Below are 23645 nucleotides of genomic sequence, written 5' to 3'. Positions count from 1 at the left end.
TTAGGTAGCACGGCGTTGTACGGACGTAGAGTTTTAAGACGTGGTTGCTTGGTTTATATCGATATTGAATTCATGCGGCCCTGCAGAAGCCCTTGTCAGACCACAGCCAAACGCCTGGAGTTGAACAAATTGAATTCTGAAGTTTTTCACTTTGGCTTTGTCCGGTGTTAATTTCGGTTGCTCTAATTTTAACGCAAAATCGAGTCACTTGACGCTTAACGCGTCCGGTTAAAGCTGCGGCAGAGCCGAGTATAAAAGACAGATTGTATATCAATACCCACAGAAGATCGTATTCTGGTGATCTCGATGATAGCACTATATGTTAGAGCAATTGTTGATATAATTACATTGAAATATTACTTCATTTTGAAGTTGACTGATATTTATAGCTGCATTCGCCTATAGTAAGGTTGGGAAACAACTACCAATATCGGTAACTCTACGAGCGTAACAGAGTATGCAGGAAAGGGAAATGGATGCTATGAAAGCAAGCATTACGTTCTTTACTGGTAAGTAAAAAACCTATAGTATTTAGGGTTGCATTTAAAACACTTTGTTTAGAACATGTTTCAAACACTGCTTAAGAAAAATGCTTTTTTAAATAAAATGAAGTGATGTTTTTTTCTTCAGATGTGGTATAATTATGCCATAATTGTGAGAATACTTTCGAAAAAACATTTAGGTTGAGCCTACGGACGATATGCACCCAATATAGTCGGCGTATACTATGCGAAGTGGCTGGAACCCTCGAAATCGTCGTCGGTTCAATAGTTATAGCATATAGATATAGAAATAAATATAGATCATTCGTATGGAATGGGTGTTCGGATGATGATGACCGCCAACCGTAAAAATGCTGCGCAACGATGTAGTCCAGGTTAAAGATATTTTTTGTCTGCATATGAAAGTGGTCGGTGGTCGGAAGCCTTTCTCGTCGAAGGAGCGATATTTATACCCTATATTTTCTGCAGTCAATGTCTACCCACTGTGACGTCACATGGGCATGTTTTAAACACGTTTGTTTAACATTGTTTAATTTCTTAAATGCAACCCTAATGTAGTAATGGTTCAGACATTGAAAATTTCACGTAAATGCGACAGGTTGCTTCAGATTGAAGTCACAAAGACTCTGGACGTTCATGAAATAAGTACACACTGTGTATTTTGCTTCATGACCACGGCATGTCATAGTTAATGTACCGCGGGGACGTAAAAAGTACGATTGTCGTTAATATGTTGTTCCAAATCCAATAAGGAAGGGTGAAATGAGCTTTTATTGTTGATAAACATATCAGCATTTAATTCATTTCCAAGTAGAGTCGCTCGGTGACAGCTTTTAATTTGAGTCAAAGCGAAGAAGAACATGTTCACAATCATATGCCTATCAACTACCAACATATATTTGTTAACAAATAATCATGAGAAGTAGTGTTCAAGTTAAAGTTCAATTCCATACCTTGTGTCCGTTATTTACGGCACGATGTCTTGTTTATGAGTTGATTCGAAACGAAACCAAAAGCTTCTTCGTGACACATCAGCCCAATTATGATGTGGACATTGCTCTATGCATCGGCAATGCCATGGTTGATCTCATGGACATGGTGACATGTGGTTATTTATCAGCTGTTGAAGAAGTTCGACCGCTTTTAAATCGGATATGTCTGTAGGCATGACTTTCTGCCGATATGTTACAGTCCTTTTCCAAAATTTCAGAAAGACTCGCGGCACACCTGAGAATCTGAGTCACAATAGCACAAAACACACACAATTACTTTTATCCTAATATAAATTCCCACTTGGACATGCAGCCACTTGGAGAGTGAGAGCCCTTCGGTTACTCATATCTCCAGACGGGCTTGAAACATCACATATCGTGTGCGACAATAAGAAATTTTAATTGCGACATTGCATATAAATCCAGGAATTATACAAAATCAGGAAACATTAAAAATATATGTTCCGGGATAAAATTATTTCTATGTTTCATTAAACATGGTTTCACTTTTCCAGTCATTCTTACTATTTCTGTTGCGCTAATTGAAATACAAGCAACACACGCTTCTGAAGATATGTATCCTGGACAAGGACAAGGGTTGAGCTGCGACTTCGTCGATTACCAAGCAGACTGGACTGTGAGTCTTACACGTTCCTCTATTGCATTAAGAAAGGGTCTCTAATAAAAATTGTGCGTAATAGTCCATCCGCCAGGAAAGCCTATTTAGCGATATGAAAAGACTGATTCAAAATGAGCTGGTCTGGGTTGCAAAATTATGCCACGGGCCGCCCGCACGATAGAGAATCCGCTACTGCAGCATTTACAATCAGTAAAATTTTAAATTGGGATAGAATAACTCTTACATCCAGAACATCCAACTCTATTTCAGCAGTCAATACCACCAGTCGCGCAGCGCTGCGGTCGTAGGCATTAGGGTGGTGTGAAAATGACTTTTTTTTTTCAAATCGAAAAAAGGGCTTCCTCAATCCTGACAAATGACCTAAAACTTCAATAAAAAGTGACGTCAGGGTATTGCCCCCATTTTCCAGCCGGCAACCCCCCAATTTTTGCGCGTAGGGGGGGGGGGGGGTAAAATGGCCTATCTCGGCAACCGCTGGTCGAAGAGTCATGATATATAGCTCAAAATCTGCGGAAGCATCATGTTTTTATCTGTCTTAAGAAGAAAGTTTTCTCTATTGTGAACACAAAATGAGTTATAGCCCAAAACAATATATACGCACATTTTTGTTGAAATTCAGCATTTATTCTGACGAATTGTGATCTGTCATCAGTTTTTTTGAAAAGAAAAGTAACACACTGACAATACCGAATATTGGGCCCATAATACAAATATATTCACAACACAGTCCTTTTAAAATCGGTTCAAAACATCATAATGAAACACTCACATTTAACGACTTATTGAAAATGCATTCTTGTGTCAAGTTTTTTCATCAGTTTACGAGACTTAATTTTTTGGCGAATGAGGCCGTCGCGTCATTGAAATCCCGAAACTTGTGCTGATGCTTCTGTTACGAGCTTTACATGTCGTTCCACTGTTTGATTGTGGCATGGATGAAACAAAATCAGAGGCTTCTCGTGGCATTCTTTCAACTCTGAATCAGTTAAGTGCTCAATCGCCGGAGGAAGTTGTTGATAAGGCTCAATATCAACCAACTCGTGGTATGCCTTTGCTTCCAAGCTCAACTTTGGGACACAGAATAAACGAATAGGACCACAGTTCAATTGGTTGGAACTGCTATGACTCTCAATGTCCATAAGTGAATTTTGTTCAGCGGCATGTTTTCGAATCGCATTTTAAGTGGGCCACAAAGCTATTTAGAAACTTTTAAAATAAATGTAGGTTTAGTTATTTTTGTTATATTAATCACTAAAAATATATTCATATTGTCTAGTTATACGTAGGCTACGTAAAGCTTTTCATCCGACTCTGATGAGACGTAGTGGCACGTATGGAGTCAACATGTTGAAGTCGAAAACGGGAGGGAGAAACGGCAGCCTTTTCCACCGGCTATGACAACCTAGGGCTAAAAGCAACTAAAATAATTTCGAGTATATAATAACTGGAAGGTAATGCTGAAGTAACCAAGTATTCCGACAGCGTCGTATGTCGTATGCCGTTAAAAGGGGTGTCCGATAAACTCGGAATGAAGTGTAATTGAGGTATAGATATACCGTACTTAGGCAAGTCGTATTATTGTAAGATAAAAATAGCCATAACTGGAAATTATTAGCAACTTCTGGCGGAGGTATTTGCACCACCGCAACGAATTGCAATGGATTGAGAATTTAGCGGAGAGCATTAATCTTTGGAATCGGTTTAAAATGTCCGCCCTGGAAATCATTGTACATAATGTAAGATTGTATCATTGGATTGAATATTCTGACATCGCAACTTCATTTGGTTTGTTACAAGACATACAATGTGCATTGTACAACTTGCATATTAAATAAATCTTTCTCCACTTCTCTGTAGTACCCCATTCACCAATGAATTGTTTGAAGCTGACCCAGTATGATTATATTATTTTCCACAATAGTGGAACTAAAATCCCAATCACACAGCGGATGCATGGATTTGATGATTGTGTTTCTCGACGCGAATGGAGTAGCAGACGATCATAATATACACATAGCTTTAACCTGTGATCTACCAGGGCCGTAACTGCTGCATCAAAACCTCCAATTGCGGGAGCTCGAAGGGGCCCAAGATTATTTCGTTGATCGTTTGCTGGAGGACTTTTATTAGACATGAAAATTTTCGTCGCGCTTCGCGCGATATCATGGCCCGAAAGATCTACCTTGAAATATCATCAGTAAATTAAGAGAAAATGCGCATATTTTAGAGAAATGGGCGTATCGACGCCTTCGATTACCACGCATTGCACAGGATTACGACTCCAAGATAAGAGGTGGGCCACAGCACATTTTCAAACTGGAAAATGGGTCACGGCCAAGAAAGGGCTGAGAACCCCTGTTCTAGAGTCTAAAATGCTAACCGCGACTCTGGACTCTTCATTAGGCTTTTATGCAATTGTGGGTATTAGGTCTGAAGTTTATATCGGTTATTTAAAGGTTTGAAAATATGTTATTGAAGAACTTGTAAACTGGAATAAAGTAAAATTGCAGCAATCGTAGCATCAGCGAATTTAGTCGCTGAAATTGAATTATAAAACTTTACAAATCTCAATTAAAACGTCATCAAATTGAAAATACTGTCACGAACCTCACAGTTATTTAGAGTTATTGGTGTTTCAACTGCTTGTATCACTGCTTGTAAAAACCGCTGATCAGGTGATGGCGTACAGTCTAAATAAATCTTTACAGGAGTCGATTACAATCGGACTTGAATAGAATTGCTCCGTTCAGATTCAAATCGAAGAATGAACGATCACATGCAGAGAAATCCACTGGGAAGTGCTCAATAAACAAAATAAATAATAATGTAGCAGTGCTGCTATCAATTCAGGCGTTATGCAGATGATCTAACCAGTAGGCCTACACCCACGAAGCAAATCTAGCGTGTTTGGATTAATATTTTGCAGGTTTTCCAACGACGAATTAACGGAACAGTGGATTTTTACAGAGGGTGGGACGAATACGCAAAGGGTTTTGGAGATCCGAAGGAAGAACTTTGGTTGGGTGAGGATGGCAATTTTGGTATATCAGATCGATGTCGGTACAAGGAAAATGTATATTTGTGAGCAATCGGATCCGTTAAATGAAATGGAAGTTAGCTCTCGCCATATAGCTAGGAAAAGAGATTATAAAATTGAGGAGTGGTTTTAAACCTTTTCCATGACAGGCTTGATGCATTTTTACACCACCTCAACTAAAAAAGTGAGGTTACGAATACACACAAATACAAAACGGCATAAATTAGGCAAAATCTGCACTGTGGATGTACGATTCTATCACAAACAGTTATTTTTTATCAGCCGGATCTGGTACAAAATGTGAGTGACTGTAACCATAGTAAGGCTAACCTGTTCGATGATCTCATAACATTTCGTAATGTATGATTCGGCTGAAACGGACCACTGATTACACAACACACACACAAAAAAAAACACACACACAACCTAAAAGAAACTATAATGAATGCATGTGTTCACATTTCAGTAGAGAATAGGCTTAGAAGCTAATATTCTTTCAGAAAACTTCTTAGCTCAGTCGAATCGATGTTATACCGGTATAGGGTATACGCTAGGGTTGTTCAGAATAGACTGACCTTCAAAAAGTAGTGGTTTTTAGCAGTGTTGGGATGAATCGAGTCATGACTTGACTCGAGTCAGACTCGAGTCACTTTTTCGTATGACTTGACTTCACTCGAGTCACTTTGCTAAAATGACTTGACTTGACTTGACTCGGCGTATCAGAAATGTGGATTGACTCGTGACTCGGAGCAAAATACACGAGTCAATTTCAAGTCATCAAGTAATCGGTGTCGATAAAAATCAATGCATATGTTCGGATTGCTCGCGAAACGCTGGTGTAACCCGTGAGAGCGACCAATCATTCAATGATCGTACGTTTTACTGAGCCTCCATTGTTCTCTCACAAATACATTGATCGCAAACGACGTGATCGAAGCTTACAGCCTACGTTGTCTTAACTATAGTATAGAAAAGTAATTTAATACCAAAATGTCTATTCCTGTTCTGTTCTCTTAACTTAACAACCAAACCTCTTGCTTTATTGGAATTGAATTTAAAAATACTTTATATAGTCCTTAACCATTGGCGCAGGCTCGAATTGTATCATATCAATTTGCAAAAGGGCAATGTATTACATCTAATCAATTCGTTTCTCTATTCTCTATTTTGGCTGGTAACTATAAACTGAGGCTGTGCAATTACTTACGTCGTTTATTAGTTCTACTTATATGTGAGCGATACAGCGCCTCACTTGCGTGTATTAACTCTATATCCCTTCATCGGTTCAAAATCAATGACCACTTAATCTGTATTTCAGACAGCTAGCAAAATACAATGACGTAATCACGTCTCATACCTCAAAAGGCAATTTGACTTGACTTGTGACTTGACTCGTGACTTGACTTGACTTGAGTCGAGTCACCTCCAAAAATCGACTGACTTGACTTGACTCGAGTCACCTTCGAAAATCGATTGACTTGACTTGACTCGAGTCAAAATGTGCAATGACTCGAAATGACTCGTGACTCGAAGGTAGTGACTTGATCCCAACACTGGTTTTTAGTAAGTTTCCCACGTATTATACCGTAAAGAACGTATTCTAGCTACTTTTTTTTCTATTAGTCATCCCTTGCATCTGTGTGCACTGTGCAAGTGAGCATTTTGAGCTGGAAATAAATTGGCAAAAAAATGAGGAATTCCCCTGTAACTTTATTGCCGCGATTTTACGTAGCCTAGTAAATGCAAGAATTTTCTGGGGTTTGGTGTTATCGTTGTTTAACCACGGTGGACATTTAATCTACTCTATGCCCTCATGTTTGTCCACTATTCGAATACAGCTCATGATATAACAAAAAAGCGAACATGCCAGTGACGATCCCTGACTCGCGTACTCTAGACAGGGATTTCCCATTACTCACTGTCGGCGTTATTCTGTGTAAGAGAGTTTAGAAGAACCCTCGACGGTCGTTTGATATTTTTGTGCAGCGTTTGGAATAAATCTATGACCGAACGTTCTCTCTTTGTCAGGACTCGAATGTCTCCATATGCAAACGCGCAACGGAACATTCGAGCTAAGGATAGAGATGACTGATGCGGTGACCGGAGAATTTTACTTCGCGTCATACAGGTGGTGAATTGTGTTTTAAAATTGGAATAGAAATATACCAATTTAAATCGTCGTCTGAGCGACCCGGTTTGACTCTTCTTGGACTCTTCCAGTTTGGTAGCGTCGTAGGCTTATTGGCCTCAAATACGTCGCTTTTCTCATGACGTCTTTGCGGTAAAAAGCCCTGAAATATACAATCAAGGACCAAAACACGCAAGAGAATTGAAATATTGCGCGTCGCGGCACACTGGTTGTATATGCTACGTTTTCACGGCCTGTAAGAAATAGAGAAGGCGCAGACAGCCAGTTCCACGCGGCGCAGCTCCACGAAGCATGATTCACTGCAAAAATTCATTTATTTAGTGACGTTGATGAAATTTCCCCTTTATAGCATTTTTAATCTCTTGTATTTAGCGCTATATATGCCAATGGTTTTTAACCTTTTGCCATGATTAAGTATTCCTGGCATAATATTTTCACAATCACGAATCTCTGAATGATTGAAATTGACGGTATATATTGCAAAACTCAGCAGTGAACAACAACGTGCATGGTGCATGCTTAGTTTTCCTTTTGTTATGCGACGAGTGGGTTTGTTACACGCTACAGCAGTAACTGATGACAAGCCCACTGGAACACGTTTCTGTAAAATCGGCGGTTTAACTATAGATAACTAACCTACGGATATAGATGCGGAATATGGAACAATCGCAACGGCTCAGCACAATGACCAAAACAACGGTCCTTGCGTAGTTGCGATTGTTAGAGCAACGCTGATTTTCAGACTTTAAAGGTTATTTCGGGGTGGTTCCATTGCCTTGATGAAATTCTAATGTATATTACCAGAATCAGCTTGTGGCGAGATAGTGCAGTGGTATAATCCGCTGCTGCAACACCAATGGGTGCGGGTTCGGGTCCGACCGAAGGCGACTTTCGAATTTCGATACCCAAGTGTTGGAGGTTTGCCTAGGCTCCTCCTCGCCACCTCATCCGCGTCAGCGGTGTTTTACAATAGCCCAGAGGTGGGCCGTGCCATAAGTCGGCAGTTACGGAAAATAAGAAGAATATCGGCCTGGTGTAAATGACCATAGTAGTCGACAAACACCATGGATGGTAGGGATGGTGTGAACCTCTGAAAGGTTCGGGTTCGTGTGAACGCGACCCTTTTTGAAAGGTTCTGTGTGAACACGAACGTGAACCTCGTGACGTCATATTGCTAATTCCAACCCTATCTTTCAATGACGTGATAGCCTATATTAATGTACAGTTGTACACGATACCCAGCGAAGACTCGGGCCACATAATGTCGCATTGCTGAAGTACATATTGGCGTTTTAAACGTCGCTAAATGTATTAACCGCGGTTATCAGAGGATATAACAATCTCATAAAATCAATACATTCCATCGCTTTGCCAACAATTTCGACGAGGACTTACAGGGAATATAAGCTTACGCCCTAACGGTCAAAGCCAGACCGGACAATGTCTCCGGAATCTGAGTATCGCTAGATTGATATTGAGCAGAGTGTAAAACGGGTTTCTATACTCGCTACCAATATAATAAACAACAAGTTATATAGCAGTAGCCAGCACCCTAATCGCACGGATTTGGTTTTATTGATACAGTAAAGATATGAAGTCGAGATTGGCCCCGTACACTCGATCGATTTTTTACATCAGAAAACGATATCAATGTCATTGATTGGTTGAATAAGCATCATTCGCTGACTACGTATATCGCTCGTGATGTTGTGTGATTGCGGGTCAAGCTCACAGCAGAGAGGCACTAAATATTCACAAACGGAAAGCTGGATATTTCGAGAAATTTTTGAATACTTTGTTGCGCCGATGGCAGACGATATATATAAACGTAAGATCTGGATAGCTTTCACACCCTATTTGACGTCCACTTGTATGAATATAACGTTATTAGTTACACGAGCTTTCGGCAACTTTTGGTAGCAAAAAAGCAAGTACCGGTAAAACTTTTTAAGGTTGTCAGGGTGCATGCTCGTTTAGTGTTGATTTTTTATGCTGCCAGCGCCATGCATAGAATGACCCGCAGTTGAAATGCAATAAATTTGAACCAAGGATCTTATAATGAAGTGCAAATTACAATTTACCAAAAAGGTTCACAGTGCAGAACCTACCAAGGTTCTGTTGTGAACGCGAACCTCTAAATTTCCGAGGTTCACACACAGAACGCGAACGTGAACCTCGCGTTCACACCATCCCTAATGGATACCCCAAAACAAACAAACAAACCAGAATCAGCACGACTGTAGCTTTCAAATCAGATCAACTTTATTTAATCAGTCACTCGGTTCGTCGTCTATATGATTAGCAATTACGTTGCCGTTTCATGCTATGAAGCGACAAGAAATCTGCCGTTGTCGCATCACTCGACCGTGAATCACATGTTGCGCATATTTCCGTTGGTTAGTTATCTATATAGTTTAACCAACGTCAGCAAATAGGATGACACCAACTCTTTCCCCCTTCTATCATGACCGCATATTGCACGAACAAAATGGAGATTTCAACAAAAAGCAAATGTCAGACAAATCTTTCTATGACAGCAAACTGATATGTGATGAGGGTGGGCACATTTTTGACGATCAACTTTTCTGCTGGTGCTACATGTTGGCTATAGTACGTAACACAGTGGGCTTGGAAACGTCCGAACAATCCACAGAAAAAGGTCGCGGAGAAAATCGTTCCAGTGCGGTCGCGATCAAATTTATAGTTTTCGCGACCCATATTATTATTATCGTATTCGCAAACTGTGTCAGTTTCCATTGTTGACGAACGGCTACATAGAGACAGCATCCATCGAGTATCAAAGGCCTAAACGCTCAGCCATGTATCCGTAACATGTATAGGCATGCGACCACTCTCAGATTCACTCGCGTACATTATGAATAATATTTCCTAGACTACAACAACTAAAATAATTTTTATTTTAGTTTGTTCAAGGTGGGGCCAAAATCTGACAAGTACCGATTGAAAGTGGGTGGATATTCAGGAAATGCCACTGATGGATTCATGTTGAAATCGAAAACCAATATCAACACTCATCAATTTACAACGTGTGACTCTGACAATGACGAATGTGCTGACTGTAACTGTGCGAATCACATGAGAGCGGCGTTTTGGTATAATGCATGTGCTAGTAGCAACCTGAACGGAAATTATTTCGGAACATCGGAAGAAAGGATCTATTGGAAAACACATACCAGACAAAGATATGAGTTAAACTCTACTGTGATGATGTTCCGACCTACGAATTAGTCCTCTGCGCTTCCGCTATAGCCTATATGATACTGCAAAAATACTACTCGGACGATTTTTAAAGTCCAAACTTTTGGTAATTTGTATTATTTTCTTGGTTGTGACTACACAAAATAAATTAACGCGAAACAATAACTTCATATTGTTAATTTATTCGCTAAAAGCTTTTCGACTGACGCTCATCAGTCAGAATTATACTAAATAGTTCTTACATTTCGAATTTGATTCACCCTATCACTGACGTTTCGCTACCGATGAGGGTCAGTCGAAAAGCTTTTAGCGAATAAATTAACAATATGAAGTTATTGTTTCGCGTTGTTCTGAAGTTCTGTACCACAAATCACTTGTACAAAATATATTTTGCGACAAATGACGATCTGCATCACTATCCTGAATTTGCGGCAGTACCACAATAGGAGCTTTCTGGAGAAAAGACATGGAATATATTTTCCACTTTTTGAAGATTGTATTTATTTTTATGCGCGGTATCAGGACTTTGAATTATTTTAATTAATTTCATCGTTTTGTCACAGTCATCTTGACGATTAAAATTGAGGTCAGAATTGCCCCCAATTCTCCGGAAGTAAAATTCAATGTAAATGGAATTTTTACGATCTGCAATATCTCTCAAAACGCGAAACAAATACTTTATATTGTTAATTTATTCGCTCGAAGCTTTTCGACTTACTCTCATCAGTAGCGAACGTCAGTAATGGGGTGAATCAAATTCGAAATGTGCAAATCCCATCCAGAATGTGCAAATCATTACAATGGCAGTCAATTTTCTTTAGTTGCTCATGCTCGTGGCCGTTCTCTTTTTCATTTGAAGGTATTGGAATCAGGAAATCAGGAGTGTGGAGTCGGAGTCGGAGTCTGGGTAATTTTCGCTTGATGGAGTCGGACTCGGAGTCGGAGTCATGAAAACTATGATAGCTGGAGTCGGAGTCGTGGGGAAGATACTGACTGGAGTCGGAGTCGGAGTTTGTGAAAATGAACCTGACTTCGACTCCGACTCCAACTTCTCTATCATGAAAACATTTGCTTTCAAAGAATTTTCAATAGAATTTTTATGTACCACCAATCACTGTTATTATTAACCATACAGATCAGGTGCGGCCAGCCCGTGGCTCGCAGGCCAAATTTGGCACACGAGAAGGTTAGGTGTGACCTGCGAGGTAATTCTCAAAATTATTTATGATATCAGGTACAATTGCAAGGCCAGCCAAAATTTGATTAGCATGACCGCGAAATTTTATGATGACTAAATCAACAGTTCTGACGCATTGACGTATCCCAGGGGCCAGCCACATTTATCGCAGATCTTCGTATATGACCATAAATTAGAATATTTCATAGCAGATGTATTTGACTTGAAATTTTCCTCGGTACTTCGCATGATTCATTGTCACAAGATTTCTTGCATTCAATATTTGAGCCCCCTTCTGAAAATTATAAATACATATTATTCACAGAATTGAGTCTAACTATATTCGCAATTAGGAGATAACGTGTCGTCCAACTTGTGGCTTCGCTTATGCACTCGCAGCGAGATCGTCGACAAAACATTTGCACAAAATGATCGAGGCATGTTCACTGATACCGTCGATTTTGCTATGTCTAAACGTCGAATAATCCTATCCTTGCCAAATGAGCCCAGTGGTATACAGATGCGACCCCCAATGTATGTTAGCAACATATTTATTGATATAATTCAGTCATTATCTTGCAGGGCCTGATTGCGCACTGCACAGCTGCATGAAATAATTGTTATCAATTTTTGAGCGTCGTAATATAAGTATTGTTTGCAATGTTACCTAATTCGGTTCGCTCCTATCGGACGACTAAAAAAAGGTTATCAACATTCCAGTTGCCCGCGCAATGTTTTTTTAAATCTCATGTGTCCCTTTGACCGAAAAAGTTGCCCACCCCTGATATAGATAAAATTAGACATTACTTGCAAATTACAACTCAGTTGCACAGGGGAAGAACATTGCAATATGGATTCCGCGATGCAGTCAAAATTGATGCAATTTTTGGAATTATACCATGATACTGTGACAGAGCAAATGCATCGGCTGGTTTTGTAAAATTGTAAAAATGATGTAAATATGACCAAACGATGCTTCCCACTTGACAGAATTAAAAACAGTTGTAGTGTAGCTTAGCTGTTTGGGTCGAACCAATGATTAAAAAAGACTGCAAGTCCCAATCCTTGATTAAGTAGGCCTATGTAGACTAGACATAGGCTATGGTCTTTGACTACTTGACTAAATTCCATTTATGACCAATGTCTATTAGTAGTAAGAGTGTGTGTGCTTGTAATCAGGATAGTGTGCAATGACAAAATTAGTAAGCTCAATCTCTTTATTAGTTGCTGACTCATACACAAGAGCTACACATGGATTTATTATCTACATTTTTATTATACAGGATTGGATATCTGCCATATTTGAATGATTCATACATTTCAGGATATTGGAGAGTCCATGTTATAAAAACCTAAAAAAGGATAGATATTTGGCAAATCTTTCTTTCATGTTAATTGCATAGTGGATAATTCGAGCTGTGCCACAATGAAAGAATTTAGCATGCCACCGTTAAGCATATGTTTGCATATGTTTAATGGTTGTATGATAGTCATTCAACCGACAATGTGGCATATAATTTTCGAAGTAAATTGGTAATAATGCTGGAGTCGGAGTTGGGAGTTGGAGTAGGAACGTTTAAAGACCCAGGAGTCGGAGTCGGAGTCGGTCCGTTTAAAGACTCAGGAGTCAGAGTCGGAGTCGGTATATTAAAAATGTGTGGAGTCGGAGTCGGAGGTAAAATTTACCGACTCCACAGCCCTGATTGGAATATACGATCATAAAGCTGCGAAATCCGATTCTCTGTCCACAGAAGGAACGCCTCCGCACTCTAGGAATATTTCATTAATGTTCTGTGCTGTTGTTGTTTTCGGTTATTTAGAACCGAATACGTACTCGTTAACGTTTGTTTTGTATCGTTACTATACCGTATCTTGCTCGTCTACGAGTGGTTTGTTTTTGTTTATATTACGTCATACAGACGAAATAGTTCCTACATTTCGAATTTGATTCACCCTATCACTGACCTTCGCTACTGATAAGAGTCAGCCGTAAAATTTTTAAGCGAATAAATTAACAATATGAAGTTATTGTTTCACGTTATTCTGAAGTTCTGTACCTCAAATGACTTGTTCAAATATTTATACTTAACGCAGTAATCATGCAAATCGTTAATGCAGGATTCGATTTTCGCTTCGGCCATACGGGCATTATACAACGGGGAAGAGTGTCTTTGCATGACATTTGGTGAAACGAAGCGGCGGGGTTAACAAAATCGAAGAACCGCTTTCCATTGCAAAATTATCGTTTGCATCCCATGAAGGGGTCGTGTTGTTATGCTCTGAAAAATTGAAAACTTCTGGAATGTAGTAACACGAATCCAGTTCTCTGCACCTTCCGCATAGCTCAATCTCCAGTTTTTGATAGTTCACAAGAGCGTATTTATGACTGCTTTTAATACGTTACTTATACTTAAATATATTTCCCGCATGCAAATTCTGCTTCTATGTGATGCAGTTTCAGGTGAGCACAACTAATAATCGTTTGTGAGTAGTCTATTGCGTCACTACTTCTACTTAAATAGCTTACTTGACTACTTTGACCACCTGTCTACATTCTACAAGCTACGGACACGGCTGATAAACTACAGCTATAGGTATGCAATCCTATATGTATAAGACTTATACGGCTCAGTTATACCAGTAGGCCAAGGTGGATCTTAGATTGACAGAATCGATATCATCGACATCCGTTCATGACATCGCAATGTATCTTGTATAGCGCAGTGCGTATATTGTGTGTTCAATTGCTAAATGAAAACAGTAGCATCCCTGGTTTATGGTTTACGGTTAACACATTTACTTGCGGGGGGGTGAGGGGGCAGTGCACGCTTCTATTTCTACCTGTGTAGCATATACGTTCTACTGGACGAATCAAACAATCTTACATTATATAAAGAGCATTCAATCATCATATTGCGTATATCGTACGAAAGAAGTGCAACGGAAACACTCGTATATATCTATATACAAGATAGCGTCCTCGTCGAATCCTAGGTCTTCTTCGACGTCCAGGTCTCGTTCTACCGTCAAACAAGAGGCCATCAGTCTCTGTTTACACAAAATAAATCTATCCAAGTTACGCTGTTCGATAATCTGAATGAATCGTGGATATTTCACTTACGTTGCGGGCATTCAAGTCGCGGTTTCTCCCAAACACCATTGGCACATTTGATGCTAAATTCCGCTCTGCGCGTAGATGTAAATCCGAAGTCACGATTGCAGACATATACGGCTTCAGCGCCACGTGCTCGAACTGTCGGTGTTGCGTGCTGTACGTCGGGAGGGTCTCCACAGCTTTCTACAATAAACGGAATCCGTAAACGTGAATTTACAAAACGTACCGTATTCGAGTGATCGACATTATTTGGTTTGAATGCAAATGAAATAACATATAGCTCTGCTTCGTTTGTGCGTTGCTCTATATTGGTTTGTTCGATGTCTATTGTTTAATATTTAATGTTTAATGCCATACATGTCCCGAATTTCCAGCGTCTGGGAGGAATTTCTAAAATATGCCCGAATGTCCGGAATTTTGAAGGCTTGAAAAAATCTCATTATTTTTTCGAAAATCAACATATTAACATTATTTGTTGGAAGATTTATGCTACATGAAATTTTTCTTCGCGCTGCGTGCGATTTACCATCACGTTTAATGTTTTTAATATGGGGACTACCACCCTCGCAAAAACTGCAAAAAAAAAAATACATAAAAACAACCTTCATTTACTGAAATGAGCCTAATTGTAATCGTAATTGTATAGGTGAACGGTATATTCTCAGAGACAGTTAAGGCCGTTTAAATGCTTTAATCAAAGATAGTGTTTCTAAACGCGTGGGTCGTTTGCCTTTATTCTGGGGTTCGCGAAGGTGTTGAACGTAATCAGCTCGTCAAATTTTGATCTTGGCCACGGAACATTTTTAAATTGGAGATGAAGTCGCGACCATGAAAGGTTGGAAACCAGCATTAGGCTGATAAATAATCTTATCGGTGTGACATGAACAGGACTTAACGATGTACAATTGTCGAAGTCATCGTCATCCACCAGCTCTACCGCTAACTCTGATCATGTGGGTGGAGATCGGATCAAACTATGCAATATATGGAAAAACCAATATTATTGACAGAATTCATTCAAAAATTTTACCGACCAGATGCATATAGCAAGCTCCTCAGAAGTTGCAGCGCTTACCCTATAATAGGCCCAAAATCATTGTTTATTTGGGCACGAGGGGGCTCAAAAATGGGGTTTCGTTTCTGGTTACACAACACAAAGCCACATACTCGTGAACCGGATCGTGACTAGGGTTGACAACTGCAGGAAGGCACTGAGAGCCAAATTCTTCGTAAAATAGAGCCAAACTGTTCGAAATGACCATATATAAAAAGAGAAATGAGCTTCGACAGTCCAATAAAGCTTAATTTATGATGCAGAAAGAAGATCGTACATCTTCGCGTATTTCATTTAGCTCTGAATAGGGTTGTCAAGTTTATTTAAATATGTAAAAGTCCACAATTCTAAAACAAAAGCGTTACGAAGACGAACCAGGCAAACTTTCCAATGGATCAGCTCGCTTAGTGGCATCAAGAATTATATGTATGCCTTAACGATATAATCCTGGCCTGCGTTCATATGCCCAAGAAAGGGTGAGCATGACTAGCAATCTAACTGTTGAGTGATAGTTGGCATTACAAATTGGATTTCACCATGGACAGCAGATAAAGTGACCTGGGACCTAATTTTCCGAAGTACGGTAATGCAAGATAAGGATTCATAGGACGCAAGACAACTACATGCCTATATATACTGTCATTCCATATTCCTCTAACTCGAACATCAATGACTTTATTAGGTGCACGAGTAAACAGCACTTGATACTGATCTAATGTGCTGTTAAAAATTTCTATTGTGATAGTTGCAAAAATCGAAAGCGCCGAAATAGTGCCAGCGTGCCAAATTCAAATTTCAGGGGGCCAACCATCGTCAAAATTCCGAAATTTGACTCCCAAATGCGCCAATTGGCAACATTGATCGTGACCACCTCTGGTCGATACGCGAAGCTTTGATATCCTTTGATACGTCATTTTGAAATCCACTAGTGGGCGCTAAAGAGTATCCGGAAATTCAGTCGCAGAAATATGTTAACCTTAATCTATAAGCGATGCAGGACGAGTCCGAATTACCAAAATGAGAAAATCCGATCCGTCTAAAGCTCTATTCACGAATCCATGCAACGACAGGTGTTGAAAGTAGTCGTTGGTGCCATTCAAGTAGAAGTAGCAGTAATGTTGTAAATTTCTATTCAATCACAAGTAGAAATGTCGAAATTCAAGACCACTCTTAATAGAAATCGCAAACATAACGTTTGCTGCAAGATAATTTACGCAATTAAGTAGTTTGAAGAAGTCAGGTGTCATAGACTTGTTACTCAATCGCCGGCGAAAGTTGTCAAAAATTCAGGACGCGATTAACGCAAAAAGAAAATTGGCACCACTGTCATAAAGCTAGAATTATCAACATACCACTTCTTTATCGCGACGCAGGAGCCAAAACGCAATTACAATCAGGCTCACAAATTTCCTGCAGGGTATCCAAGCACTGCTTTACACCCACAGACAGAAGTTATGCCCAGGGCTGTGGAGTCGGTAAATTTTTCCACCGACTCCGGCTCTGACTCCGACTCCACACATTTTCCATAAACCGACTCCGACTCCGACTCCTGATTCTTTAAACGTACCGACTCAGACTCCAACTATTTTCTTAAGAGAACTTTGACTCCGACTCCAACAGTATTCCCAATTTACTTCAAAAATTATATGCCGCACCGTCGGTTGAATGACTATCATACAAAAATTAAGCAAATGCAAACATATATGATTAACGTGGGCGTGCGAAATCGTTTCATTGTGGCACAGCTCAAATTATCCACTATGCAATTAACATGAGAGAATGATTTTCTAAATATCCTCCTTTTTTCATATTTTACAAGTATTTATAATATGGACTATATGAATCATTCATATATGACATAAGTCCAGTCCTGTATAATTAAAATGTAGATAAAAAATCCAAGTGTAGCTCTCGTGTATGAGTCAGCAACTAATACAGAGCTTGAACTCACTAATTTTCTCATTACACACTATACCAGTGGTTGGGAACCTATGGCTCGCGAGCCATATATGGCTCTTTTGGGTATAAGATATGACTCTTCAACAATTTTTTAATTTTGTAATAAATTTATCAATATTGCAGCAACTTGTTAGTAAATTTTCATTACGTCCAGAATAATTATTCACGTGGTAGCCTAAACATGTCTTTGAGAGGTCAAGACAGTGGGGTATCCTGGGTTAGGGTCTCGTAACTCCTTTTTCAAAATCCTTAAATTTTTAAATTGCTGTCGCGGCGGCGACTGACATCACTCGCGAATTCGATCTACCCGACATCACGCGCCTCGAAATTTTGGATTGATCAAAGGGAATAGCAGACATGGCAACGCTTGAATAACAATGCAGTTTTCTTGATCTACACCGGGAAATGACCGCCTTGGAAGTGAGATTTAAAATTAGAAATTCCAATAAAAATCAACGACGTAGCTATCCGTGTTCTTGATTGGTAAGTAGTTTTCTCGTATACCGCCGTTAAAATGTAACGTTTTGTTTGCCGAATAATGGAGAAGTCGTTCAGTATTTGGATATTCGGGATGAGTGCGACAATTACATTCGATTATTATCAGTGAATGTAAATTCTAAGCAATTTACGATGAGTTGCGCTTTCGCAGGTGAGGCTTGGCCCGTCTGTACCTTACCTATGCATTGCCTCTCCTTTCGCGCTCTATTTTCGAACAATAAATTTGAAAATTGCTTGATTTTGGGAGTAAAAATGTTCATTTCTAGTCATTCGTTGAAGGTTTCAATGCATCTGCTACTGTAGTGACCATGTTCGGCTCCACATACGCATGTGAGCGCAGAAAATATGGCGCACACATGTATTAGTGAATAGCCTACGTCACGAAATTCTAGTTGTGACGTATTACTTGATTGACATTTATGGCTCTTTGGGATTTATATTTGAAAATATTGGGTCAATATGGCTCTTCGGTCCGAAAAAGTTCCCGACCACTGCACTATACTGATTACAAGCACACACACTCATACTACTAAGTACTAATAAACATAGGTCATAAATGAAATTTAGTAAGTAGTCAAATACCACAGCCTATGGCTAGTCTATGTGTACTTGACTATAGTCAAGTATTCAAGGACTAGGATTTAGAGTCATTGTTAACCTAAGCTTCACTACAAATATTTTTAATTTTTTCTAGTTGGAAGCATCGTTTGGTTATAGTCACATCAATTTTACAATTATACAAAACCAGCCGATGCATTTGCTCTGTCACAGTATCATGGTATATTTCCAAAAATTGCATCAATTTTGACTGCATCGCGAAAATACATATAGCGATTTTCTTCCTCTGTGCTACTGAATTGTAATTTGCAAGTAATGTCTAATTTTATCGATATCAGGGGTGGGCAACTTTTTCGGCGAAAGGGACACATAAGACTTACGAACCATTGCGCGGGCAATTGGAATGTTGATAACCTTTTTTTAGTCGTCCGATGGGAGCGAACCGAATTAGGTAACATTGCAAACAATACTTATATTACGACGCTCAAAAATTGATAACAATTATTTCATGCGGCTGTGCAGTGTGCAGTCATGCACTGGTCGCGCGAAGAGCGAACTTTTTTCAAAGGTAATAAGTGAATTATATCAATAAATATGTTACTAACATATATTGGGGGTCGCATCTGTATATCACTGGGCTCATTTGGCAAGGACAGGATTATTCGACGTTTAAACATAGCAATATCGACGGTTCCGGTGAATATGCCTCTATGATTTTGTGCAAATGTTTCGTCGTCGGCGAATTCCCTGCTAGTGCACAAGCGAAGCCACATTTTGGACGACGCGTTATCTCTTAATTGCGAATATAGTTTGTCTCACTTCTGTAAATAACATGTATTTATAATTTTCAGAAGGGGGCTCCAATACTGAATGCAAGATATCTAGTGACAATAAATCATGCAAAGGGCTGAGAAAAACTTCAAGTCAAATAAATCTGGTACGACATATTTCTCTCAATGTTCATATACGAAGATCTGCGATAAATGTGGCTGGCCCCAGGATACGCCAATGCGTCAGAACTGATGTTTTAGTCATCATCAAATTTCGCGCTCAGGCAAATCAAATTTTGGTTGGCCTTGCAATTTTACCAGATGTTATAAATAATTTCGAGAATTACCTCGCAGGCCACACAAAACCTTCTCGCGGGCCACATTTGGCCCTTGTGCCACGGGTTGGCCGCACCGGATCTGCATGGTTATTAATAACAGTGATTGGTGCTACACACAAATTCTATTGAAAATCCTTTGAAAGCAATTGTTTTCATGATAGAGAAGTCGGAGTCGGAGTCGAAGTCAGGTTCATTTTCACAAACTCCGACTCCGACTCCAGTCAGTATTTTTTCAACGACTCCGACTCCGACTCCAGCCATTATAGTTTTCACGACTCCGACTCCATCAAGCGAAAATTAGCTAAACTCGGACTCCGACGTCACCGACTCCGACTCCACAGCCATGGTTTGATCTCACGGTTTTCCAAATATGAATGGAAGTTGTGACAAAACACAAACACGTGAATGAATGGCACAAGTATATAGTCGTAACATACTTGACCGCTTCAAAAAGTAAGGGTACTTCTTTATTGATCCTCTCAGTCCGCAACTCACCGCCGATAGTTACCACTTCGAAGTTCAAACATTAAACTCAGCAGTACACATGGTAACATCGCGGAGTATCAGACTATCAGTTTTTATATTGTCCAAGTAATTTATCATAATTCCTGACTGCTTACTAGTGCATCTCGAATTCAACGACTGCGAAAACAATGTATATTGGACAGTCAGGGGAAGAAAGCCATGCGGGAATGCGAAAACATTTTGCCCAAATTGACCGTATACCAGTGCTTGGATTCAGCCGGTTCTATAGTACGGTCTCATGTAATATTACGAGATCAGCGAACCGTTTTGCATTATAAGTTACATTGAACCACTTTTTGAAACAAAGCCAGCTGATTATATTGATGTTTGGATAGAAACGGCTGACGAATTTTTTCAATCCGACCGCGCGTACCCGAAATTAGAATGCATTTAATAGTGTAGGGCTACAAGTCTCTGTGATTGAAAGGTGACAACCTGAATAAGTGTCAGTAATAAATAAACTCAGACTGTAGTCTGACGACAGTTGTTGGTTGGAGATCATCATCAACTAAAATTTGATTAAACGTTTTAGTATTATATACATATTTTACAAATTCTCAGATAACCAGACTTTAGATGTGACCAACATATCATGCAGGTGACTAGTGGCACGTTTCATTGTGTGGTTGAGTTAAATATTTTAAAATGACATGCCTGTCACCAGGCGCGTAGCCAGCCAAAAAATGAGGGGGCTTTCGATTTTTTTGAATTTACTAATATAGTATTACTTGATTAGGGTTAAGTACATGCGTAAATGCCGATTATGCGACGATGAACTTATGCGTATGATCAGCTCGCCAACGAGTCCGGAATTGCTGTCTATTAGCGTGTCCCTGATCTCTCGTGAAACATTAAATATACGCGTGCTTACCAACGCGTGTTAGTTACGCAGCCTCGGCGACGATTTGCGCAAGTTATGGAATCTGTTCTATAATGACACCGATTCCAGGGGGTTCAAACCTTTCTTATCTTTTATAACTCAAGCCTTGACACACATCTTCTGATGGCTATGTGCAGAGGTGGTCAGTAACGAAGTACTTCGACTTTTTCGAAGTACTCAAGTACTTTACTCTACTTCTGGTACTTACTAAAGTGGATCTTTTTTCCGCTACTTCTACTTCTACTTTGTAATATTTTGTGAACTACTTACTTACTTTTCGCTATTTTCAGTTGGTCAAGCGGAAGTAGTTTAATTCCCCAATAAGAAAGATAGCCTAAGGAATTTCGGGGATGTTTTTACGTATTTCCTATTTCAAAAAAGTCACGTAGTACCCAGAATTTTCGTTGCGCTTCGCGCACAATAGATATGGAGTGACAGATATGTTTTAACGAAAGTATCGCTAAATATAATTTAGAAACCGGGTTACGTGGTTCCGTTCACACCGCATTATCGCATATACCAAATATTTCATCACAGTAAGTATGGTCCGCCATTATGTCTGAAACTATCCTTTTGCAATCTAGCGGTAGCCTATTTTACCTAGCGGCCCATGACGTGTCCTAATCTGGAAAAGTGGACTTTGACTTTTTTAAATGTTAGACCTGTTTTAGCAGACCACCGTTGAAACTTTCTGGATAAAAGACATGAAATAGCCTATATTTTCCCCCTTTTAGAAGTAGTATTTGTATTTTTCTTTCCATTACGAGTATTATGCGTTGAGTTCTAATTATAGTTTGAGTTCTTTTGTCTGGATAACATACATGTTTTAGTATAAAAGCACGAATTGCCATATTTTTAATTACCGTATACTATTCGTGCAAAGTGTTAAAGACGTATCCAATACAACTTCTCCGTATTGCTCTTCGTATGAACTAGGGGCCTTATAATATGGGGGTGGGCGCCATACTATGATATTCTCCAAAACGGGGTGTTCAAGTAAACAAAGAATTAGTGTCGCATTTCCATATCAATACTATCATTTACATCGCATGATGTGGACGACTGCTTATTCTGTCCAAAATTGTCACCTGTCAAATGTCAAAAATTGACACCTCCTGTGATGCATCAATATGGATCAATCTCTCTACACCTTCTGCATACCTCAATTTGCAGCTTTTGACAGTCCATGCGAACGAATTACGATCGTTTTCACAACTACTTACTTACTTGAGTAGATTTAAAGTCAGTCAATTCTAGTTCTACTTCAAGTAGTTTTAGGTTGCTCATGAAAGAAGTACTTCTACTCGTACTTGAGTAGATTATTTTCGTCGCTACCTCTACTTCTACTTTAGTAGTTTTCTTGACTACTTTGACCACCTCTGGAAAATACATATCTAAAACTCTTGCGAGAAGAAAGCACTGCATGGCTTACGTAAAGTGTGGTTTCATAGCTATTGAGCACAAAGGGGAAAATTATGACGCAATGTGTATGTAGCTTGAAAACCCTTGTAATTCTAAGAACTAATAAACAATTAAAGTGAAGAGAGTCATCACAAATTGAACGCAATAACCGCTGCCCTGTCGATGGCCGGCTATATCCGTTGGATTGAAACTATAACTGCTGAATTTGCTTATATTTGGGCTTCAATGTTTTCCTGGATTGCATTTCATGTACTTTATACACTGTAATGTATGGTACTACGAGCTTTGCAAAATACTGTTGCAAGTTCTTCTTGCTGCTTAAGCACGATACACGAACAGAGGAGCAATACACAAAGATCAATATGATACACAAAGAAATCATAGTTCGAACCTCGAGGCTCTAGAGTCTAGCGTGTCGCAACCGATCGCTGATATCACACTAATACTGGGTTACCAACTGTAAACGGCGACGATTCACCGCACACTCAGTTGTCCACGCTGCTTTCGCGGACTCTTTTCTTTCGCTCGAGTCGACCAAACGACGAAACTGCTACGTCGATAACTGGAAAAGGTATTTACTAGCGATGGTATGAACTTCTAACACAGATGCTCATAAACATTTTAGGCCGCGACCCAAATCTGAGTTTAGTGGAATCTTGCGACCCAAGCGTCACACATCAAAAATAATGTATTTTTAATATTTGCATGCTATGTTTCACGGGCGTAGACAGCGCAGACAAGTTGTACAAGTTGTACCCAACTCAACTCTATGAAACATTTCAGCCGCACGCCAATTCCAATTGGGGTGC

The sequence above is a fragment of the Botryllus schlosseri genome, chromosome 14 (assembly GCF_051294905.1).
Source record: "Botryllus schlosseri isolate E-star chromosome 14, Bs_hap1, whole genome shotgun sequence".
In the NCBI taxonomy this organism is placed as follows: Eukaryota; Metazoa; Chordata; class Ascidiacea; order Stolidobranchia; family Styelidae; genus Botryllus; species Botryllus schlosseri.
The sequence above is the reverse complement of the archived record's forward strand: the minus strand, read 5'-3'. Positions refer to the sequence as shown.